The following is a 26,858-nucleotide window of genomic DNA, read 5'->3' on the forward strand; positions in this document are numbered from 1 at the left end:
TCAAATTGGTTGCAAAATAAAGCTTCTTAGCAGTTAGCACGCTCACATATCAAGTTTAAGCATGACTGTGCTCACCTACAAAAAGCCGAACTATGAAACAGTTTTAGGGATTTCAAAATCCTATTTAAAGGAACTTTGAGGGCAGTAAATGAGCATTCTGTTCTACATCATTTATACCTCATTTTTACACTTTGTCTTTGATTTCTCCTAGAACGACCGTACTAGAAGACTGAGAACTCACTCATCACTAGTTTGCTATTTCTTTTTACTATGACTTTGCTTATGGTTGTTTTAGTTCTTTTCTTTAACGTGAGTAACTAAATTCATAGCTAGGGGTATAGGAATACTTATTCATGAATTTATGATATTTTGATGTTTGAATCTAAATTTGTTTTCTGTTCATGATTAGTTTTTATCCTATTATACTTCTTTATCAATCGTAATTAATTATATCGTCAGACAACCGTACCTTGGTTAGTTAATGGATCTGTAGAATAAAATGAGACAAATGATTAGGTGGAGTAAACCAATCTTTCTCTTCCAATCGTTATTAAATTAACAAATTTATAAGTGTTTTATGCTTTCTTTGATTGATGTCTTATATAACCATTAGGGATGTTAATTTAGAAAAAAGAATATTAATATTGCATGACCATTGGATAATAATAGTAATTATATGAGTGATTGGTAATCGCAAGGAAATCGAATTTAGAATTAAACAAAATAATAACATAAATGATTGAATAAGTAAACTCATATCCCTTAGGTTCCTTTTTGATAAGTTTAACCAAGAAGTGAGTTATGATCTTAATCTAATTGATAATTAATTTACTTTTAATCTTTATTTCTATTTAATTTCACATTTGTTAAGTTCAAATAATTAAGTTAAGAAATTCTTAGTAATTGAAAATAAATTCTTGTGGGACGATATTTCAAGAACTTATTTTAGAATCATTTATTACTTTTCGACAACTATACTTGCCCACCAAACACCTAGCAACTGGTTCCCCTTAAGATTGTCACCATATATTTCTATGCCATACCTCCATGGTACTGCCTTGTTATCGTTATGAAGGAATGTCATTGGTATTTTTCAAGTAACAGGTTTTGGTTCATTTGGGGTTGGAGTTGTCTCACTTCTAGTGTAATGCACAACTAGTGATTTTGGGAATGTTGGGGATTGCCCATCAACAATAGAAACTCCAGCTTCTTCCTTACAATATCCAATTTGCATTAATTGTTGGTTCATTAGGGTTTGTAAAACCTGCATGAATTCTTCATATTCCTCTATAGTGTGATTTGCATCAGGGTGTAAATTACACATGCTTTCACTGTCAACAACTTCCTTAAGAAGGCCAACTTTGCATAACTTTGTAAACACAACCTTTAAAGGAGTTTCAACATCTTCAACCTTCCTTTTCAAAAAATGGGATGATTATCTTTCTATGACATTTACAAATGGACCTTCATGTCCTGGTAGAGGATTATTGCCAATGTTGGGATTATCTTCCTTGAAACTTAATCATTTGACAATAATTAAGTCTTGTACTTTGAATTTCAAAGCTTTACAATTTTATGTTGAATTGCCAATGGCACTAGCATGGTATTCACATTTAAAGTTCAGATCATAACCTCTTGGATAGGATAGTTCTATAGGTTTTATTAGGCAGGATACAACTAATAAACTTCGAAATAGCGTGATAGTAATTTTGTGTAAGACATGGTGTTGAGATCAAATTGGATTGGTTTCTTGTCTTGGTTGATTGGAGGTCTTACTTGGTTTATGTTTACAAAGGGGTTTGATTCCATGGCTGATTTGGTGGAGGGGGTCTTATCATATGAGTAGAAAAGTTAGGTGATGTGGTCTCGTATGATAGGGTTGATGGTTAGGGTTTTGTGCAATGGCTACAATATAAGGGTAGGTGGGTTAGGGATAGGAAATGTGGATTGGAAGTGAGGAGGTCTAAAATTATGTTCTCCATAGGGGTACCCTTATTGGATAATCATAACATTTGTCTCTCCTTCTTTCTTTTTGCCTAATCCAAATTGAAGTTTTTTTGTCTTAGCCAATCGAACAAAACTCAAGGGAATATTTCTCATCCTCGTGCCACTTTCTACCTTTTCCCCTATGATTACAACATTTGAGAAGTTTGACGATATGCTTCTAATCATTCTATCATAAAAGGATGATTAGAAAGTATCAATGAACATAACTACCATTTCCTTCTCTAATAAGGGCAATTTTACTTGAGCTACCAATTCGCACCTCTATGCATACTTTTTAAATGACTTATTTTCCTTTTTAATCATGTTTTGCAGTTGCAACCTATCAGGAGCCATATCAATATTGTATTTATACTGTTTCAAGAAAACATCAGCTAAATCCTTCCAACAACGAATACAAACATGTTCCAAATGCATATCCCAACTCAAATTTGCCCCAACTAAATTATCTTGGAAGAAATGAATCAACAATTTATCTTTATGAGCATGCGATACCATCTTTCTACAATACATTATAAGGTGAGTATTTGGACAAGTAGTTCCCTTATACTTATCGAATTCAAGTATTTTGAACTTGGGAGGAATAATCACATCTGAGACTAAGCAAAATTTAAACCTTGCTTGATTTTTGTTACTATTATTTTATTTTACTTAAAAGAAAACAAAAACTATGAAAGACTTGTTGTAAAAACTGTTAATTTTTCAAAGTCTTGGGTAAAATTAGATGTTCACAACTAATACCTTGATTAAATTTGAACGTATTCTAGCAACATGATAAGGAAATAGAATACTTATTTTCATTTTATCATATTTTTTACATTTATTAAAGGTTATGATAATTATATTTTTTCACAAGCAAAGAAAGTTTTATTAAAGAAGAAAGATAACTAGTTTACAAGAGATACATAAGTTTTTGGTTTAAAACATAATGCATACTTACTGGAGATTAATCCAATCAAAATTATAACGTAAAGACTAATGAAAACCAGAGTGAGGACATTGCATTAATTTTCTATACATTTCAATCATAGCCTTTAGAGAATATAATGTATGTGGTTTGCAAGACCTAAATTGGCAGCACCTTGAAGGCAACAGAAGCCTGCAAACCAATAGGTAGCAGCCAACTTTGAACAGTCAAAACTATCATAGACAAGCAAACCAATGGATAGCAGTTGACCTTGACTTGTTCATAGGACCAATTGGGGAAAACAAAAAATAATCTTGCCTATTCAAGCATACAACACATACACACTTAAACTCCTAATACCATAATAGCCTCCAACCTTGACTTCCAATATAAACTACATCAACCTAGAAGAGGTTTTACCTATCCAAATACAACGCTTTAATTTATAAACAAAGCTATAACTCTTGCGCCAGAAAATAAATGAAAATAGACCCACTGTTTGGGGTAAGGAAAATTTTCTAAGTTAAAAATCATGTTGAAGGAAGCTACATTTTGACAAAATGTTGAGGATCAGAAAGGAGCCTAAAAATAGGTCTAAACTTGAGAAGTATTAGAAAGTTATCCAAGACCTTTTAGTTTCATATAAAAAAGGACACATTTCGAGCTATTTTAGAGGTTTTTGTCACCTCTTTAATTTTTCTCTAAAACTGCTCAAAAAATAGGACTGACAAGAAAATATTCTAAGTCCACAAAACTGATGGCCTTTTCGAGGCGTTTTGAGGAGTTTCCAAGTCCCTGACACCCAAAACTGCTTGAAAAACAGGAAGTGGTCAAAAAATATTCTAAGTCCACAAAACTAATGGCCTTTTCGAGGACTTTTGAGAAGTTTCCAAGTCCCTGACACCCAAAACTACTCGAAAAACAGGAAGTGGTAGGAAAATATTCTAAGTCCACAAGACCAAGACAAGCTCTCAAAACTCCAGAATTAGTCGAAAAGAGAAGTCAAGGAGAAATTATTCTAAGGCCATAACACTAAATGAACCTCTTAAATTTCTCCCAGAAACACTAGAAAGATAGAAAAACAAAAGTCTTAATAGGTCAAGTCATTGCAAAATCCAAAAGCAGTTACCAACAGTCATCAACATTCACCACTACGCAAAGGAGATCGTGGGCGATAACAGTTACAAAAGAAGCCCCAACTAACAACATGATCACAAGCAATCATGGATAACGGGCATCAACAGTTGAAGGTAGTTACTAAGAAGTGGCCGCAAAAGGAGGAGAATAATGGTGGTTCTCTGGCCTATAAATATTCCAAAGCATCATTTTACAGTGGACGACTTTTTGCACCATAACACTGCACCTAAAACCTCTACACGCTGAAACCCTGCACCACGCTAGATACCAGCTACCAGGAGACTCACGGTGGCCGTTGTTCACTGTTGTGAGGAGTCATACGTTTACATTCCTGCACATTTACCCTTCCGCATTTTAATTTATGTTCCTTTTGGTTATTTCCTTGCATGCAATTTAGTTCCTGTTTCTACAATTTGTTTCCTATTTAGCACTTTTCTGTAAAAAACCTCTACGTTGTGATTCAGTTTTACGCGTTTCATATTCACTATTCTTGCTAAATTATTTATTCTAAAACGTCCTTCTTACTGTTACATTAACAACACACTTAAAAGAACCCAAAGAGGACCTAATCCAGTCCCCAGATTGCTCTTCGATTATTTGTTTACAAAATTGTCATTTTTCACCGTAAACAAATTGGCACGCCCGGTGGGACTATATTTTGTGTGTTTTTGAATGATTGATTATGTTGTTGCATGATATTGCGCAATAGACGTTGTATTATGGCAAATAGAGGAACAATGGGAGTACGACAAACCCAGAAAATGTAAGTGGCGATGCTATTACTGCTGCACAACCCACACCAACGACGGCGTTACCTACGCCATCATCCCCCGTAGTTAGCCAATTTATGGCCACTATGCCAACCAATCCCAACATAAATCCTGGCCCAAGGCCAAGGCTGGGTGATCAACCATTCGGCCTGCCTCCTGTGTGTATGCCGCCAATCTTTGGAGTACAAACCTACTCCAACCCTGTGGTGAGAACCGTGTCATCCCAAAGTCACACCATTCCATCGGGAATGGGTACAATTGGTGGAGTACCAGGAGTGCAATTTTCGTTTGGAGCTTCAAGCGGGAAATCACTTCCTGCTATCTCGTTTTCAAATGTTGCCTTACATTCCATGAGGCAACAAATGGATGAAGGTAATCACGAGATGGTTAATATGTTGACCCATCAGATGACCACTGTGTTGAATCGCATAGTGGAAACTACTAACAACAACTATCAAGTTTTGGCTGAACAGATGCGTCGAATTGCTAACATCTTTGGGGTGCTTCAAGTCCCCACAAGGAAAGGGCAAAATGTTGCCCAAACACCTAATCGAGATGCCCCAAATTTTAATTGAAATGGTCAAACTTTTAAGCAAAATGGTAGAAATTATGGCCCAAACCTTCCGAGACAAAATGAAGGAAATTGTCAAGTGGACCAACCCTCAGTTTTTGCTCAAAATCAAAATGCTCCAGTTGAGCAAATTGGTAGGAATTTTGACCAAAACCTTCCTAGACAAAATGAGGGTGATTTCCAGGTAAATCAATCCTTTATTATTGCTCGAAATCAGAATGCTGATGAAATACTCGAGCAAGTTAGGCAAAATAATATAGGGGGCATCAAATTCAATATCCAAACAACTGGAATCCTCAAAACATTGCCAATGTAGTCGAACAAGTGTTGAATCAACATGGGTTCGACGTAGGGTATGCTAATAGATCCTACTTTGTCTTAGCATTCTCTGAGGCAATTTTGCAGGCTGAACTGCCTCGAGGCTGGAAAGTCCTAAAATTCTCTAAATTTGTCGAAGAGTTTGGTGAATCCACTGTTGAACATATAGCTAGATATGTCATAGAATGTGGGGATTTAGCTCGAAATGAAGATTTAAAGTTGAAGTACTTTCCTAGTTCTTTGACTAGGGGACTTTACCTGGTTCACAACTTTGCCCCCGAATTCAATTCATAATTGGAATCAACTAGAAAGAAGATTTCATGAACATTTCTTTCGTGGTGAAGCAAAAGTTAGCTTAATGGATTTAGTCAATATAAAAAGAATGCATAATGAATCCATTGAGGATTATCTAAGTAGATTTTGACAAATGAGGTCGAGATGTTTTACTCAAATTTCAGAATATGAACTAGTCCAAATGGCTGTGGGCGGGTTAGAATATTCGATTAGAAAGAAATTGATTAATCAGCAGCTAAGAGATATGTCGCAATTAGCGACGAAAGTAAGGCAAATTGAGCAACTTAAGGCTGAGAAATCTGTTCCTAGAAAAATTAAGAAATTTCCTTGGAAAGACAAAGTGGCATACATAGGCCTCGCTGAGGGAGAAGTAGGAAGTGAGAATGATTTTGACGAAGAAGACGACGATTTAGGGGTAAATGAGGTGAATGTAGCTGAACTAAAACTCGGACTGCCTTATGTTTGCCAATCTCTAAAACCACTCGAAATGAAGGATAAAACTCGACCTAATAAGAGTTATGCCTTTGATGTTTCTAAAGCTTATTGTATTTTTTATATTTTATTGAAAGATGGATAAATTGTGTTATTTGATGATCATAAGATCCTTACTTTAGAACAAAGAAAAGGTCAAAAATATTACAAATTTCATCATGTATATGGCCATTGGACTAATAATTGTGTTTGTTTCAGGGATCTGATTCAAGACGTTATTAAGCAAGGAAGATTGAAATTGAGCAAAAACCTAAAATGTGGATGAAAATTGATTCGGATCCTATGCCTGTCGAGGCCAACTTCATGGAACCTATCGACATATTTATGGTCAATATCGCTAAAAAACATAAGGGATCGTTTGATCGAGCTGTGGAAGAAGTAGAGAAAAAAGGCTCTTTGAATGATACCTTGGAAGTCTTCAAAAAAGAAGAAGCTGAAATCTTCTCAAGGGCTGGTGATTCGCTGCTGAATTTTCTAACTCAGAAGAAAGAAGCTGACAGTGAAGTTATGCTATGCCTAAGGTGTAGCGCCGTATTTGACAAAGCGGCAACCAAAGCCTTCGATGAAGAAACATTATCAGGTGACCACTAACCAAGTGATCACAAAAAATAAAGGTATCTAGACTCAGAATGCTTCAATCACAATACGTGATCCCCAAACTGTTCAAAACAAGACTTTTTTGCCAGCACAAAATGTTCCGAGCAACACATGGGTCCGGAACATACTGCACCCATCACTAACTCGACCAAAGTTACAAATGGTTGAAATGGGAAGACAGTCACATCCAAAGGTTATGCCCCAGCAGGTTTTCACACAACCTCAGCTCTTTGCTCAAACTAGGTTCCATAGTCCATCAAGGAGCCATTTTCAGTCAAAAAAGTCTTATTATAAGGCCCCGATGACTAAAACTCAATGGAGAAGGGCTCAAAGAATCAGGAAAGCCAAATATGAAGCACAAGCTTTAGCCTAAGCTCAAGTCCAAGCCCAAATTCGAGCTCAAACTAGCTCAAGGAAATGCCGCTAGAAATATGCGGCGTACCCCGGTTAGGATCGAAGTCAAAACGACTCAAGAAAAAGCATCAGCAATACAAAAGAATTTGAAGATGAAGAGTCCAGAGATTGAGTACGATCTGGACAATGAATTAATCACTGATGTATTTGAATCAAGCTACAATGATGATCTCGAGGATATACTTGGGTCGTATCCATGCTGCCTGCTGAATACGCCGAAGGAATCGACGAAGAAGATGAAGAAGATTTCTACGCTGATGACGAGCCCTACAATAACCCATGGGGTTACTGTTATTTGGCAGAAGACGATTCACTTGCCAAATCGTCGGCTACTTTCAAAAAGCTGACACGTGAAATGAAAAATCATATAAAGCTGCTGTACATTGCGGCTCGAATTGACGAGAAATTCTGAGTAAATAAGGTCTTTGTCGATTCTGGGGCAGCTATTAACATCATGCCCAATTTTTTACTAAAAAAGATTGGGAAGTCAGAGGATGATTTACTGCCCCACAACTTGGTGTTGACAAATTATAAAGGGAAATCTTCAAGTTCCAAAGGGGCTCTAATCGTCAACTTAAGAGTTGGGTCTGTTTCTCGAGCAACCATTTTCGTGGCAGTAACTTCCAAAGTGAGTTACACCTTATTGCTCGAGAGAGAATGGATTCATGAAGTTGGAGCAGTACCTTCTTCACTGCATCAAAGCTATGTCTTTGGAATAACGACGGGGTGTTGAAATATGTTGATGGAGATCAGAGCTATTTCAAGGCTGAGGTTCATGTGAGCAACCTTGACAGTAGGACGTTCGACAAATCTTTTGCTAACATCGCGCCACTTCGCATAGAAGATGTAGGTGGCCCTCATTTTGGCCGAAATCCTCACTTGCCCAATTCTTATGAAATTCGACACCAGATCCATCATGATTCTTCAATAGGATTTTACGACTTCCAAGAACTAGTAGAGGCTGAAAAGAATGAAGATGAGGAACCTTGAAGGGAGCCTTTTGGCTCGAATTTCAGCTTATGTGGCCGAACATAAAATAAAGACGGCTCTTGAAACCGTGGACACTTTGGAGGCCAATCAATCGAGTTTGACCATAAAATCACAAAAAATTGAAGAAATCTTGGCTCATAAAGTCGTAAACCCAATTCAATACCATGCAGATATTAACATGGTCGAAAGTTTGGCTTATTTAGCTGAAAGAAGAGAAGCGGCCCTTAAAGCGATCGAAGGATGGGAGGCTGATCCACCATATTCGGCCATTAAGACAAGTTCGACTTATTTAGTCGAATAGAAGAGTATAGTACTTGAAACATGTATGGTCTAACAAGATTCAGTATTAGAGACCGAAAGCAATGAAGTTCGGCTTGATTGCATCTATGATGATGCAGTGATTGGTTTCGAGGAAGATTCAACTCGAAAAGGTCCAAAAATAGACGCACAAGATCCCTTAGAAGAAGTGAACCTTGGGGATGACAAGGAGCCGAGGTTAACTTTTATTAGTAAATTGGTCGATGAGGAATCAAAAGACCAATTAATCAAGCTACTAAGGGAATTTAAGGATTGCTTTGCCTGGGATTACGACCAAATGTCAGGCTTTTCCAAGGAACTAGTCGAACATTGACTCCCAATTTGACCAGAAAAGAGACCAGTAAAGCAACCACCAAGGAGATTTGCGCCAGAAATTTTGCCAAAAATCAAGGAAGAGATTGAAAGGCTCCTTAGAGTTAAATTCATTTGAACAACCAGGTATGTCGACTGGATCTCAAACATAGTCCCTGTGATGAAGAAAAATGGGTCCCTTAGAGTATGTATTGATTTTCGAAATTTGAATACTGCTACACCGAAGGATGAGTACCCTATGCCAATAGCCGATATTTTAGTAGATTCGGCAGCAGGTAATGAAATGTTAGGTCTATTAGATGGATATTTAGGGTATAATCAATTTTTTATAGCTAAAGAGGATATATTGAAAATAGCTTTTCGATGCCCAGGGGCTTTAGGAACTTATGAATGGGTGGTAATGCCATTCGGGTTAAAAAATGTTAGAGCCACATACTAGAGGGCAATGAACACTATCTTTCATGACATAATAGGCAAATTTATGCAAGTCTATATTGATGATATTGTTGTAAAATCTAAGTGTAAAAATGATAATGTTTGTCATCTTTGACAAGCATTTGAAAGAATATGAAAATATGGCCTAAAGATGAATCCTCTAAAATGTGCTTTTGGTGTTAGTGCAGGAAAATTTCTTGGCTTCATTGTCCATCAGAAAGGAATTGAAATTGACAAGAATAAGGCCAAAGCAATATTTGAGACACAGACACCTTCGACTAAAAAACAGTTGCAATCGTTGCTAGGGAAGATAAATTTTCTACGAAGATTTATTTCCAACCTTTCTAGTAAGGTTAAAATCTTCTCACCCTTATTGAAGTTAAAGAAAGAAGAAGAGTTTAGATGGGAAGCAGAGTATCAGGCCCTGCCATTTTTTCTCACAAGATACGCTAGCCTTTTTCAACATCTCTGCTTCCTTTCTAGCTCTTTCAAGTTGTTTCTCGAGATCAGCAATCCTGGCATCGACCTCTTTCATTTTCATATTAACATTATTGGTCGATTATTTTAACTTACCTAACCAAGCTCGAGCTTCTTTTAGCTTATTAGAAGCCAAATCTTGTATTGCTCGAGCCTGCTCTTGCTTGGAATCGACCACAGAAATTTGGTCTATAATGGCCAAGGAATCGATAAATAGTGTCTCGAATCGTTAAAGCCCTTTGGGAAATGGAAAAAGTTGAGCTCTCAACAAAGAAAGCAGGCCTTTAATCTTGGCAACTAAGTCCTTGTCAGTAGGAAGAATCCTCATCATAGGTGCATCAAAGGCCAAGGACCTAAGCTCTTCGAGTAGTTTCTCAGTTGATTCAGTAGGCTTAGACACTTCTGAGTGTGACTCAGAGGGGGTACTAGATGAAGAAGAAAATGTGAAGGTGCCAATAACTTGTCAATAGCACCCTCTGGATCTTCCTCCACCATGGCTTAAAATCATCAAAATTTATTTCCGAATTCGTTGATGCTTCCGGTGGAGCAACATCTAGGTTAGGGGGGCCTTAAAACAGAAATTGAAAGCTATTCAGGAATGTGGCACTCCTCTGTAGTAGGAATCGGGGCAACTTCATGTAAAGGCTCTTCTTCCTCTGATTGGTAATTAACAACATCAACCTCGGGTGTGCCAAGAGGTGATGTTTGTCGAGAGTCGAGAGGCACCTAGAAAAGAGAAGTTAGAAAATTCACATTACAAAGATAGATTTCGAGTAAAATTGTGCCTTACCTCAGGAGCTTGCTCTGTTTGAATTTGGTCTTCACAACTCGAGCTAGATGAACTCGAAGAAGCATAAGAAGAAGAGCTTGAAGATCCATAACTCGAGGAAGAAGCCGCCTTTACAGTCTCGTGCACCTTTTGGGCAGCCACTTCAGGATCTTTTTTCGAGATCTTTTGAGACTCCTCAGGGATTGGAGTCAAACATTTTTTAGGGTCTTTTCGGACCCTGGGGGGAGAATTAACACTTGGAGTGTAACCAGTTAAAACCTGTTACAAAGAAAATGTAAAAGGCTTGCTCAAGAATCGTATTTGATAAACAGTACAGAGACTTACCTCAACTGAAGGAGTCGAAGGCTGGTCAGGTATGGGCTGCGTAGGAGCCGAAACAGCCACCTCAACATGATCTTTTGACTTAGAGGTCTTGAAAGAGGCCTTAACCTGAAAGATGAGATGTATTCAAAGCTTAGAAAGACACTTTCGAGAAGAATCACCCAAATTTAAGCCATTACCTTGGAGACTCTAGAAATAGGCCAAGGCATGCTCGAGGAAGGACCTTTCTGAGGCACAGACGAAGGAACTTTTTGAGAAGATTTGTGCTTTTTCTGAGGTGGTTCATCATCTTTCCAGTTTTCTCAATCATATCTATCGAGGAATGGTACAGTCATGAGGGCTGCAAGAAACAAAAGTCAATCAAGATATAAATGAATAAAAGAATAAAAAATTCCCAAGAAGTGTATGGAAGGGTTACCATTTGGAAATTCAGTAAAGACCTTTACATCTCGAATTTTGAGGTGAAGATGACAAAAGTATGTTTTTAAAAAATATCTCGAAGCCATTACCCTGCTTCGAGGAGGGGCTAGATCATTCAAAAAAGTCGAAGGAAGATCAACCCATTTTGGAGAAACTATGGGCAAAGCCAAAGCAAAGTTACAATATGGTAAAGGTGGAAAATTCAGGCAAAAATGTGAAAAAATGGTTTTATCCAAAATAGGTTCAAAAGGGTGAAACTCTCGATATCTAGCCATCCTTTCTTTTATTTTTTCTTGTAAAGAAATAACAGCGTCAAAAATAGTTTGGAATATTCTTCAAGGTAGATACAATACTTTTAAAAAAAGTTCAAAGGATTGAATTTCTCGAATGTGCATACCTCTCGTCTTGGCTTTGTTTTTTCTTGTAAAGAAATAGCAGCGTCAAAAATAGTTTGGGATATTCTTCAAGGTAAATACAATACTTTAAAAAAAAGTTCAAAGGATTGAATTTCTTGAATGTGCATACCTCTCGTCTTGGCTTTTGGATCTCCCTTCTGAAACAGAGAAAAAGTAGAACTCATCTTCTGGCCGCATGCCTCGATAGAAATATCATATTGATGGTAATGAGTAGACCACAAACTCTGGAAAGTATTAGTGCAATGGATGATTGGTTCAAACTCAATAGAGAAAATCTCTGGCCTACGTCGCTGGAAGAAGCTGATAGCTTCATTGAGATCATCGATACTCTTTCGAGCATTTTCAAGAACTTGCTGATTAGACCCTTTCAACATAAAAGTAGGCACTAACTGACCTAGGCCAAATTGTCGAGATACTAGATTCGACTGATAAGCAACAACCTGATATGGCCTAGGGGTAAAATTACAAAAAAGAAACTGACATGAGAGAAATTGTCTCCATATCGTCAAACCCTCAAATTGGGCGCCAGGCGTTTTCGAGGGAAATGGACGTTTAGACCAAACTGGCCCAATTTTTCCAGCAGAAAACAGGGCAAGTTGAGGAGTAAAAGAATGAAGGCCCAAGAAAAAATTGAAGTATTGACGAAAAGCATTACAGTAATGCTTTTTAGCAACGTTTGTGGTCAAAAAGGTCAAACGAAACCCCTCTATTTCTTGAGAAATGTTGAGTGGCTCGGAGCTCTGTAACTTATCTTTAAAGATCGCATTCAGCCAAAGCTGAAGCAGCTAAAAAGGACCACTAATGACCGAAGGAAAGTCATTCGATCTAAAAGAAACGACCGCTTCATTCAAGTTCTTATACAAACTCCCTAAAATAAGTTTCCCAATACTTATCGAGGACCCCTCATGTAAGAGTTGGGCTAGAGTAAGAAGAGTTTTTGGCACTTGGAGTGATCTCGACCAAAAAATGGAGGCAGAAAGCCAAAACATTAAGAAAAGAACGTGTTCCTCATCTGTAACAGGGCCATCTCGATTCATATTCAAAGTAATGAAGAGTTGGTAAGAGAGTTTTTGGAAATTTGGGATGACATCAAGATTTTTAGGGTAATAATCTGGTCGAAATGAAGGGCCAATTGGTTTAAGCCCAGTAATGGCTGCAACATCAAAAAGGGTTGGAGTAATCATACCACAAGGTACATGAAAGGAGCTAGTTGCTCGATCCCAGAAGTAAAAAGAACTCATGATCATAGGAAAAGGACAAATTGTACCTAGACAATTAAATGACATCATAAATTCCTATGGCTCTCCAGCTATCTCGTTTTTCGCTCTCAACTCTATCCAACCAAGGCAAGTACAAGTCTTTGGTTACAGTAGGCATGGTTTGGAAAAAAATTTGGGCATGCTCGAGAGAATCCAACGTATATTTGGAAGAGAATGCCAAGACCCCATCAGCAAAAAAGGAAGACTCGATAGATTGTTTGGGAACAAAAGGACCTAAAAATGCATGAGGTTTCGAGCCTAATGAAAAGGGAATGAGTACCTGAGATTTCCAAATAGCCAACTTTTCCTCCTCGAGAGGTGGCTCTAGGAGGTAGCTCGAATGACCCAAAGAAACAAGCTCAGCATTGGAGAAGGCAGAGGAAACCTTAGACTTGGATGCCATTTTGACGAGAAATAAGGAGATGGGAAAGAACTGGAAGGGATTTCGACACAAAAGAAGTAGAAGAGAGAGAACAGAGCTTTTGAGAGAAGAGTAAAAAGTGGAAGCGTAAAAATGAGAAGGTAATTTAACCTTTTTATACTGGTCCCCAACCTCGTGCAAGGCCCATACTAGAGCCCAAGTCTAGAGTGTTTTGGCACTTAGTGGAAAGATGAAGAGATAGTGGGGTGTCTTTTCGATCAAAAATGGCCTCAAATCCCTAACAGAACAGATCACATCTCAGTAATAGGACATTTTTTATAACTGCCAGGCAATACCTGCATTTAATGTGCTGACTTTGGGTAACGTGCCTGACATAAAGTAGGTAAGTGGCAGAGGCGCCATAAGAAATGACGAAAAAACTAGAAAATGAAAATTTTCCAATTAAATATCAAAATAAAAAATATTAAAATCTCACAAAAACTGAGAAATTAATATTTTGGGGGGCATCTGTTTGGGGTAAGGAAAATTTTCTAAGTTAAAAATCATGTTGAAGGAAGCTACTTTTCGACAGAATGTTGAGGATCAGAAAGAAGCCTAAAAATAGGTCTAAACTTGAGTAAGTATTAGAAAGTTATCAAACACCTTTTAGTTTCATATCAAAAAGGACATATTTCGAGCTATTTTAGAGGTTTTTGTCACCTCGTTAATTTTCCTCTAAAACTGCTCAAAAAATAGGACTAACAAGAAAATATTCTAAGTCCACAAAATTGATGGCCTTTTCGAGGAGTTTTGAGGAGTTTCTAAGTTCCTGACACCCAAAACTGCTCGAAAAAATAGGAAGTGGTCAAAAAATATTCTAAGTCCACAAAACTGATGGCCTTTTCGAGGACTTTTGAGGAGTTTCCAAGTTCCTGACACCCAAAACTGCTCGAAAAAATAGGAAGTGGTCAGAAAATATTCTAAGTCCACAAAACTAATGGCCTTTTCGAGAATTTTTTAGGAGTTTCCAAGTCCCTGACACCCAAAACTGCTTGAAAAACAGGAAGTGGTAAGAAAATATTTTAAGTCCACAAGACCAAGACAAGCTCTCAAAACTCCAGAATTAGTTGAAAAGAGAAGTCAAGGAGAAATTATTCTAAGGCCATAACACTAAATGAGCCTCTTAGATTTCTCTCAGAAACACTTGAAAGATAAAAAAAAAACAAAAGTCTTGATAGGTCATGTCATTGCGAAATCCAAAAGTGGTTACCAACAGTCATCAACATTCACCACTACGAAAGGAGGTCGTGGGCGATAGCGGTTACGAAAGAAGCCCCAACCAACAACATGATCACAAGTAATCGTGAATAATGGGCATCAACAGTTGAAGGTAGTTACTAAGAAGTGGCCGCAAAAGGAGGAGAACAGTGGTGGTTCTTTGCCCTATAAATATTTCAAAGCATCATTTTACAATGGACGACTTTTTGCACCCTGACACCGCACCTAAAACCTCTACACGCTGAAACCCTGCACCGCGCCAGATACCAACTACAAGGAGACTCACGGTGGCTGCTGTTCATTGTTGTGAGGAGTCCTACACATTTACCTTCCGCATTTTAATTTATGTTCCTTTTGCTTATTTCCATGCATGCAATTTAGTTCCTGTTTCTGCAATTTGTTTCCTATTTAGCACTTTTCTGTAAAGAACCTCTACGTTGTGATTCAGTTTTACACGTTTCATATTCACTATTTTTGCTAAATTATTTATTCTGAAACGTCCTTTTTACTGTTACGTTAACAACACACTTAAAAGAACCCAAAGAGGACCTAATCCAGTCCCCAGATTGCTCTTAGATTATTTGTTTACAGAATTGTCATTTTTCACCGTAAACACCCACCAAAATTTGCAATTATATACAAGCAAAATTATTTATTCTGAAACGTCTTTTTTACTGTTATGTTAACAACACACTTAAAAGAAACCAAAGAGAACCTAATCCAGTTCCCAAATTACTCTTAGATTATTTGTTTACAGAATCTTCATTTTTCACCGTAAACACCCACCAAAATTTGCAATTATATGCAAGCAAAGAGATTCATTTTCTAACAGTATAAAGGGTAATTAAAATCTTTATGCTTTCAACCACCCCCATGTGTAGAATATAATGTAATGAAATAAGTCCTTGGTCATCCTCTGAGAAAAATTTAAAGATCGCACGATTCTTTCTCATCTAAATGAACCATATTGTAAAAAATCATATCACCATCCAAGCATCATATTTTTTTTCTTGATCCGTGAAAATAAACCACAAAACTGCAAAAACAATATTGATATGTTGCAGTGCAAAGTAGAAGAAAAAACAATCCTCTTTAAAATTTACATCCAAAGGTTGTATGAAGAGTGGCATGTAACAAACAAATGCTTTATATTCTCTTCTTCTCTCCGCTCTTGTCACAGAAAATCATATCAAGAAGAAATAGTCCTCTTCTAAACATACTTGACTTGACTGGTTCTTTGTTCTACACGTCTCCTAGAAAAGGCTATCTTATAATCTTATCATTTCATTTTTTTTTTTGTTCAATTTTATCATGTAAAAAATATATATTAAAAATAGATATAATAAATTAATGTGATATATATAGTTTAGTTTTTTATATAAAAAATATAAAATAAAATAAAAATTATTATACTTTTATTCTATTATTTGTTTTATTCAACATTCATATTTTTATCATGATCCATATAATGCTGACAGAGAATGGATTGTTGGTTGTTCAGGATTGCCCCATGCTGAACTTATGGCTAGATGGAGAGGCTTCAAAATAGTGTGGGATCGATAGTGAAATCAGAGGACTTATTTGCCATTCAAACTCATCTATGGCAATAAAGCAAATTCAAGATGGAGTGAATAGACACCATGTCCTTGAGAGAGGAGAGTTCACGTGAAAATTGGTTAAAGTTTGGTCCAAGAAATAACATATTTTTTTATGATATTGTATGTAGTCCTCATGACATGCTAGCCTATAAATTGCTAGCCTGGGGTACCTTTGTGTAGACGTGAACCCGTGCCTTCTGTTTTATTTCTCTCTTTCTCAAAATTTGTTTGTATTTGTATGGTCTCGAATTAGCGTAATTCTGACGAATAATAACATGATATACATGTATTTTTTCTTAAAATGTGCACTTGACAAGACTCGTGTGGCTGAGACATATAGTCTTAAAACACAATAAAATTTATCTTCTCTCTCTATGTATATATATATAAAGAAGCGATTGACTATTACTTAATTTATGAATTATTTAAAATTTTATTAATTTTATAATAATATGATTAGATAAAAAAAATTAATGAAACTTTATTAAAATATTGTTTTATTAAATTTTATATTCAGTATTAATTAGTCCATTCACGTGTGCTTTAAATGCAAGCTTGACTTTTAAGAAACGGAGGTGGAAAACGCACACAGAGTTGGTAGTTAATATTTGACAAATACAATTCACAACTATTTTTGATCACATAATTTAATATTTTTTAAGTGGAAATCCATGGGATGAATGAAGCACAGCAAACACATGTTAAATATCTCGGATGCGCAGAATTAATCTTACCCTACGTGATAAATATCTCGGATCACAAATATGGTTTGAATAAAATATAAAATACATGTGTAGCTATTTCTGAAATTGCAGTGAGTCTTATAATAAATCGTACATATCAAGTTTTTATATGAATTAAAAAAAATTATCTAATGAACTTAATCCCTTGCTCTCTTTGTTTATATATATATATATACATACATACACATATATATATATATATATATTTGTATTAATTAATTTAAAAATTAAACCAACCAACAGGGTATTTTAATTTATTGACATATAAAAATGTGTCTATAGATAGTAAATCAAAATTAAAATCCAAAATAAAAAATTACTATCTTATATAGTATTTTGATTTATACATATATTTACTTATTATCCTTAAATTTTAACATGAAAGATAATATTAAGACTAAAACTTTAATTTATTTATAAATATAATAATTTAAAAATTTTGCCTGTAGTCTCATAATTGATCTCGAATTTAGATAAAGGAACGACAACAAAAAATAAGAGTTACAAAAATATCATTAAAAAAATATCAATTAGTGATGAATTTAGTAAAAAAATTATTATTAATAGTAACTAAATTTAGCGACTTAAAAAATTTTCTTATTAATAACAACCGAATAAATGAAAAAAAAATAGCCACCATTTCGTGGTTGGAAAATAATTTTTTTTTACTTTCTTAAAAAAAAAAAAAGTTTAAATCCATTTGCAACGGATCATCAAATTTGTTTGCGATCAAAGTTTTAGCACTGAATACATTCAGTTTCTAATTCGATGTTTAAGTCCATTTAAACTTAATTTAAATTTTTAACGAGTGATTTTGCCAATTATAAAATTATTTTTTTAGTTATGAAAAATATTGAAATGAATAAGTGATTATATGAAAAATAACAATAAAAAAAATATTGTATACATAAGAATATTAAGATAGCAATTATTCATAAAAGAATAACAAAAATTTGATTAAGATGATTTCAATAATGCAAAGAAGTCCACTAGAAACATCAATAAAAAGATTATGTGAGTTAGTTCTAATTTGATGAAAACGAGTGAAAAAATAAAATAAAATAATTTAAAGAGTTTAACAAAGAATAATATATCATAAAATTTATTTTGTATTGAATTTAGTGACGTTGAGTAATTCATATAATCGATTAATTATTGTTGTTATAAATAAAATAATTTGATAATAAATTAAATTAGTAAAATTTATACTGCTTTTTAATACAAAATTTATTTGTTTTCTAAAGACTTGTGAACTACCATTATATCACTGACTTTCGCTTATGCAATTTGTTACAAATGTTAAACACAAAGACAATGAAGATCATACTACTGCATCTTCACGATGGATAAGAATAATGTTGTGATATAAAGTTGCAACACCACATAAAAACAAAAAATTTAAATAATCAAAACTTTCACCATTTTCATTATATAACATTGCAACACCATATTTAAAATAAAATAATGTTAAACTTGTGATGATTTACTCAAACAAACAAATATTACAATTGGATAACCAAGTTTATTTTTGTTTTCATGTAGTATTAAAATAAATTAAAATATCAAAATATTAATAATCAATATTATTGGGAGATATAATAATTCAAATTTCGCCAATTTCACGTTTCGTCTCGCATGCGAATCTTGATTTCTTGCTCGAGACGGAGCAAGGTGTAGCTGAAGGGTGTTGGGTCTACCTGATATAGGGCAAATATTTCCAGATTCAGATCCTAAGTGGAAGGGTTGTGCCTCTTCGGTATTCATCCAAGAATCTAGAAGTTGGAGAATTCAATGGCAGAATGAAGGTTTAGAGAAAGGGATAAATTTGGTGGACATCTTAGAAAAGTTCTCAACAATTCCACGTCATACTTTTTTATGAATTTTCCACTTGTTACTAGTGTCTCAGCCTTGTGGCGGGTATTTCAACAATCGGGGAAGGTGGTTGATGTTTTCATACCTTGAAAGAGTGATAAACTAGGACGTCGCTTTGGTTTTGTGTGTTTTGTGGATGTGGCGGATGCCAAGAGTTTGGAGGCTAAGCTTAGATCTATTGTCATCTATCAACTTGACGAGGCATACAAGGGAGAAAATTGTGGGTACAAAGGTATCTGTGGAGGGCTATGAAACGAGACACTCCTTTGTCACAGGAGCTACAAAGATGTCAGGGAGTACATATGCAGAAAAGCTTAAAACACCCCGTCTAGTTGAGACACACATAGGACATAAGTGGGTGGGAAAAAAAGAAACATTGGGCTCACCTTGAGTTTGAGGTGGATGAGGGGCAAATTGAGGAGTGTAGAGGTGCTATGATCGGACGCCATCATAGAAAACAGAATATAAAAAATATGCGAGGGGCTCTTATGCGAGAAGGTATGTTGGATATTAATCTCACGACCATGGGTGATGATATGGTGTTGGTGGAATCTGATGCGGGGGTAGATTTAGAGGATACAGTATCGCTCAACAAATTGTGGTGGGAGAAATGGTTCTATGAACTACGAGAGTGACACTCAAGTATGGTAGCTGAGCAGAGGGTGACTTGGGTACGTTGTTATGGGGTCCCTTTGCATGCTTGGAGTAAATTATTCTTCTGTAAGTTGATTTCTTTGCTTGGTGATTTTATCCAGATAGACCAAGTCACGGCAGAAAGACAACGATTGGATTATGGGAGGATACAATTAGATATTACCATTAATGAGCTTATCAAGCAAAACATTACAGTGAAAGTTAATGATCGTTTTTACTCAATAGTCACGCTTGAAAAGCATGCCTGTGACGTAAAAGCCGCAACAGAGGAAGGCATGGCTAACTCTTCTAAGGACGACAATGACTCATCTGAGGTTGGTTCAATAGAGTTGGAAGCGTTGGATAACTATTCTAGTGAGGAGAAGGGTGTGTTGCAAGGTGATATCAGAAGTAATGGTCGTTTGATTGATCCTGTGATTAGGGGTAAAGTGTCAGCAAAAGGGTGTTTGGTGGATGAGGGTTTGAGGGCTGGTGGTGTGGATGTTATGGGTCTGACGGTGGCGATCTGTGATGCTGTGAATGAGCCTTATGAAAATGTGGAGAGAGGGGTCCCAATAGCAAGAGATGGGTTGAATTTGTCAGACCTGTTTAGATTAGATGCATTGATTTAGGAAAATCCAGAATCACGAGATATGAAAACAATTGAGAAAGCGCAAGTCGACCCCTTTCAATCCAAAATTGAGAAAGAGAGGAAGGCACGCTCTGTGAAATGTAGTCGAGGTAATATAGGAGGGAAGAGACATAAGAACGCAGTTTCTATAGAACCCCTTCAAAAAAATATTAAGAATCATAATAAAGAAGCGTCAATGTCATCGCAACTTAGAAGACAGGTATCGCTAACTAATGAAATCTCAACTAATGCTTCCAAGAGCTCCTACAACTCGCATCCTTCCAATCCTTCAGTGGAGGTGGGGGAGTGAATAGCTGCTACAGATTGTGATGATGAGGTAATAGCGTCGAGGTTACTAGACATTGGCAAGAAGGTTGGTTTGGTTGTACATGGAAACGATGAGCAAGTTTGAGAGAAATTGATTGAGATGGAGGTACGTGATAGAACAATTGCAAAAGAACATGGGTTTGCTTTGATTCTAAATGAAGATTGGCTCATTTAATTGTCGAGGGCTGGGGAGCAAGGTAAAGAAAAAGAAGGTGTGTGAGATTGTTCACTCTGAAGGTCTAGAGTTCTTGGCGATTCAGGAAACAAAACTTGAAACATGTAATAGTAATTTATGTGCGCGTCTATGGAATTATATGGATTTTGATTAGTGTGCCTTGCCCTCCATTGGCAGAAGCGGGGGTATGCTTTCACTTTGGGATACTTCTAAAGGTAAAATATTTTTCTCCTTTTCTGGTACTGGATTCCTGGGTGTTTGATTGCAGGTATTGGCTACTAGAAACCTATGTGTTGTAGTGAATGTCTATGCATCGTGTAAAATAAGTGAGAAGAGAAAGTTATGGGATGATTTGCTCATGACAAGAAGGGGTTTTGGCAAATTTATGTGCTGTATATTGGGTGACTTCAATGTTGTGAGATAGGTGAAAAAGAGAAAGGGTTGTCAGGCAAACCATGGTATCTCTGAAATAGATGGCTTCAATTCTTTCATTCAGGAAATGGAACTTGTGGATCTTCCACTTGTGGGTAAAAAATTTACATAGATAAAAGGGGATGTTTATATGATGAGCAGGGTGGATAGAGTCCTTGTTTCTAGTTCCTGACTTGATTACTGGAGAGATGGTTTCATTCAGGTTTTGAGCAGAGATGTGTCTGATCATTGTCCTATTATTCTTAAGCACAAAGTGGTTAACTAGGGTCCGAAGTCGTTTCGATTTAACAATTGTTGGCTGATTCATAAAGGAGTTGTGGAGGTGGTGGAGGAAGCGTGAAAAAGAGATATTACCCTCCCAGCTGCCCAGAGAGCTAGCCAGAGGTTGAGAAATATTAAGATTGCATTAAAAAAATGGAATATTGAGGTATTTGGAATTGTTGATAAGGTGATCTCTGATTTGACAACTGAGTTGAGCTTGATTGATGATAAAAATTCTGTGATGGAACTTTCTGATGTGGAAAAGAAGTGTCAACAGATATTGGTGGGTGATATTTGGAAGGCTAAGAAGAATAGAGAAAGTCTCATAGCCCAAAAAGCTTGAGTGAGATGGGGGAAGGAGGGTGATTTAAATACAAAGTCTTTCATTTGTGTGTTAATGGGAGGCGGCGATGAAATAATATACATGCGCTTCAAATTGGGGAGAGATGTGTTGAAGAGGTTGATGAGATTAAAGCAGGTGTGATGTCCTATTTTGAGGCTCATTTTAGTAGTAGAGGTTGGCTTCGACCTACTATTGATGTTAATGATTTACCGAGAGTCTCTGGTCTACACAATGAGGGGCTTGTTAATGCTTTTTCGGAGGAGGAAGTGGGAAGGATGATTTTGGAGTGTGAGGGGGATTAAAAGTCTGAGGCCTGATGGTTTCAATTTTGTGTTTCTTAAGAGGTTTTGGGGAGTGATCAAGGAAGAAGTGATGGGTATGCTTACTGAATTTTGTAGAGATGAGAAACTACCTAGGTCTTTATTATCTTACTTTGTAGCACTTGTGCCAAAAGTGTCTTGCCCACAACAGATATCTGATTTTTGGCCTATCTCATTATTAGGTTGTCTTTATAATATTGTTTCCAAGCTTTTGGCAAATAGGTTGAAGGGGGTTTTGGATTCAATAATTTTAGAAGAACAATCAGTCTTTATCCTAGGAAGGAACATGTTAGATAGTGTGTTTGTGGCGAATGAAGCAGTTGATTATGTGCAGAGGTATAACAAGAGGTGTTTTGTATTAAAGCTTGATTATGAGAAGGCTTATGATTCGGTAAAGTGGGGATATTTTATATTTATGTTACGTACCTTTGAATTTTCAGAAAAATGAGTCAATTGGATGGAAGCTTGTGTGTGTGGGGGTAGCCTATCAGCTTTGATTAATGGTTGTCCTATATTGGAAGTTCATATTGAGCGGGGCCTAAAACAGAGGGATCCTCTTGCCCCTTTTCTTTTTCTTGTGGCAGTAGAAGGGTTAGGAGTTCTTATGCGGAAGGTAGTGGCTTGTGGGTTGTTCTCTGGTGTGAAGATTAGGGTAAGGAGACCAGATATTTCTTTGTTGCAGTTTGCGGATGACACATTGATTATGGGAGAGGCTTCAGTTCAGAATTTGTGGACTTCGAAAGCAGTATTGCGTAGCTTTGAATTAATGTCAGGTATGAAAATTAACTTTCATAAATCTTATGTATTGGAGATTAACACTGGTGATGACTTTGAAAACTTGGCTGCGGAGTTCATACATTGTAAGATTGGTAGTTTCTCATTAAAGTATCTCGGTTTACAGTTAGGTGTTAACCCGAGAAAGCTTAGTGCATGGAAGGAAAGAGGTTAGCATCATGGAAGCATAGGTATTTATCAATTGGAGGCAGAGTGACTTTGATTAATGTCGTTCTTAATTCTATACCATTGTACTCGTTATCTTTTTTAAGATGTTGAAGTCGGTGATAAAGGAGATTGTCACTATCCAACGAAATTTTTTATGGAAGGGTGTTGAGGATGGATCTAAAATCCCGTAGGTGAAATGGGAAATAGTATGTAGACTGCAGAAGAATGGTGGCTTGGGCATTAAGAATGTGCAGTAGTTTAACTGGACGCTTCTTGGTAAATAGATGTGGCGAGGTGTTAATTGTCCTAGTTCATTGTAGGTGCGGGTGTTGAAATGTAGGTATGGTAGATTAGCTTCTTCTATTCAGCGTTCATCAGTTCACAACAGATGTTCTTTATGGTGGCATGACTTGCTGGAAGTTATTCATCAAGAGAATTCATGGCTGGATGAGAAGTTTCATAGGAGTGTGGGTGCAGGTTTGCACACTATTTTTTGGAGATATAAGTGGGTATACGGGGTGCGATTGTGTGAAGCATTTTCGCAATTATTTACGGTGGTGAGGAATGCTGAATCATGTGTATTGGAGAATGGTTTTCAAGATGGCACTAAGTGGGTTTGGAATGTTAGTTGACGAAGAGGATTCTTTCAACATGAGATCTCAAGTTTTAATCTTTTATTGGAGCTTGTGGATGGAGTTTCTATTAAGTTACTACAAGAAGATAAATGGGTATGGAGGGCAAATTCTTCAGGTTGTTATTTAGTGCAATCTGCATATTCATGGCTATTTGAACTTTTTAGAGGTCCTAATAGTGTACATCAGTGTACGGTAGATGCCTTGCAAAAGCTATAGACAAGGAAGGTCTCTCTTGGCAATTGTTGTTGAATGCACTTCCTTATAAAGGTTTGTTGATTGATCGTGGTGTTCAAATTGATAATATAACTTGTTGCTTCTGTCATGTTTTGGAGGAACTTCCAACTCATTTATTTTTAACGTGCTTAGTTTCATCTCAAATCTGGTACTTTACTGCGCATTGGCTTGGATTCTCACTAGTTTTACCTTCATATTTATCGACTCACTGGCTTTCTTGGGTTGGTGTTAGCTGTAGTAAAAGAGAAGGGATATGCTTATTAATTGTTTGGGTAAGTATAGTGTGGTCTTTGTGGTTACATAGAAATAGAATTGTGTTTTCCAATGGTGTTTTGAATGAGAGGGAAGTCCTAGATTCTATTATTCTGAGGTCCTGGAAATGGCTATCACTTGTTAGTAAGGGAGAAACTATTTTGTTAGCTGATTGGTATTTAAACCCATGAAATTGCATCTGTCTTAGCTTTGTATAAATATATTTTTGCTTTTTATTTCTCTGAGTAAGTAATTTTTTTTTGTGTATATGGGTTTTGAGTTTCCCTTGAACTCCCTCTAATAATATTTGTTTTACCTATAAAAAAAATATTTTTTTTACTTGACAAAAAAGTATTAATTATTCGTCTTCGTCAAATTATGTTGCACACAAAAAATTAAGATATTCTAATTACATTTAGTCAGTGTAACATGTGCAATTAAAGCACCTGTGTAAATTTTATAATTCCTTTAAGCATTGCTATTTGATCAAATGTTTTATATGCATGTAAAAGATAATTATTAACAAAAATATTTTAAAAATTAGAAAATATATTATTTATGTGAAATAAATAAAGTAAAATCATAAAAGCTGTTGCACCACAAATGTAATTGTAAATTTGTTAATATTCAAATATTATTATAAAATTTTAATATAGAATCACTAAGATTTCAAAATAATCTTAATCTTTTTACTATAATTTTTCAATCGAGATAAAAAAATCATAAATAAAAAAACTTACAAATAAAGTTTCAACAAAAAAATATATATGATTAAGAAATGAATTAAATAATTATTTTATCTTCACATTTTAGCAATTTTTTGTTTTAGTCCTTCAAAAGAATTTTTTTTTTTTTGTCTCTACTTTTTATAAACTTTTGTTTTTAGTCCTATTATTGATATGATCTATTGAGATATCATATAGTGTATATTTTTCATAAAATAATTTCTATTAGAAGAATTAAAAACAATAGTTTGTAAAAAAAAATTAAAATTAAAACAAAAAATATTTTAAAAAATTAAAAGAAAAAATTTCTAAAAACTAAGGAAAAAATATAATTAAGTCTTAAAAAACTATGTTATAACACCTTAATTTAGTTTTCTAAATAAATTAATTTCGTAATAAGTGGGAAGAGTGAAATAAATTTTATTCAAATTATTCCCAACATATTGTTCAATAAAGTATTTTAAAATAATGATGAATTACAAGTTTATATCAAGTGATTGCTACAAGACTAATTTAAATACATCAGAGTTTTTAAAATAACTTTTTAAGTCCTATAGCAGTTTCATCCATCCCTTCGCTGAGCCTAGTGCTGAGCGTCTTGATCACCTGAAAAATAAATATAAGGGTGAGTACTCTACACTAGCACACATACATACATAACCATAGAGTCTCACCTTGCCCATCCCATATGTTTTCTAACAAAAGTCAAATCATTCATCAACAAACACAAATAATCATTTTATCATTTCATTCTCATTCATACACCAGTACACTCATTGCACCGTCAAACAATTCACATGAACTACTCACGTGCGCTCACTGCACGTTAGTCACGCTCACTGTGGCACTGCGATCACAGATTTCTAATGCTCTCAACTTCAGGGACTTATTCAGTTTCATACCATAGATGGTCGCCAGGTAGCTCCCTCTCCACGAATACGTGTGCGGTATTAAGGCCTCCCAACTAAAGGTGTTAGTCAGAGGCTGAGTCAAGAGGAGAGTGTGTGGCCTATGGTACACCCACACTTACTGTTAGTGTCACCACTAACCTCTCTTCTCTGAGGTATTTCTATCGCCTCCATCTTCCACACCCCTAGTGTATTGCTAAACCATTCATAGTTTTCTGCAGAATCTCGCTACAGCGAGACTGCACTCAAAAAATACTCTCTCTACAGCGAGAACACAATAGAATCACACCCTTCACCTAGGACCTTCTCGCTACAGCAAGAATGTCCCTGCAATACACACTTAACCTACCTTTCCAATCCAAACACAAGTCCACATTCATCTTTTAACCATAATATACAACTATGTACACATCCACATGTATTTACACACATATACACATCATCACACAAGTCAAATGCATATTCAAACATCATTTGAAGCTCTGTCACAGCCTATGTGGCATGCCACATCATTTATTATTTTTTATTTAAAATTAAAATTTACAAATAAACCCCTAAATCTATTTTATATAATTGCATAAAAGACCTTCTAACTTTCTTTCTTTCTCTTTCGCAGTCTCTTTCTTCCACTCTCCCTCCCTCTGCAACGTCCTTTAAGCACCCCTTCTTTCTTTCGTCAAATTCATTGATGCAACTTGACTTATTCCCGTAATTGCTTAAATAGCAAACTTCAATCCAAGGTGAAGACCTTGCGAAGAATGTTCATTCTAGTAAATAGCAACAAACTTTAAAAATTTCCAGCATATCACTTCTAATTGTTCTCAAATACTTTCGAATACTTCTAACTTGTAACATTAATTAGATGTATGTATAACCTCCATCCTTCAACTTTTAGTGAAAGACATGGATCATAGACACCCAAACCCCTCACAATTGAAACCAATCT

This window comes from Abrus precatorius, unplaced genomic scaffold (genome assembly GCF_003935025.1).
Source record: "Abrus precatorius isolate BTA unplaced genomic scaffold, Abrus_2018 Scaffold8, whole genome shotgun sequence".
In the NCBI taxonomy this organism is placed as follows: domain Eukaryota; kingdom Viridiplantae; phylum Streptophyta; class Magnoliopsida; order Fabales; family Fabaceae; genus Abrus; species Abrus precatorius.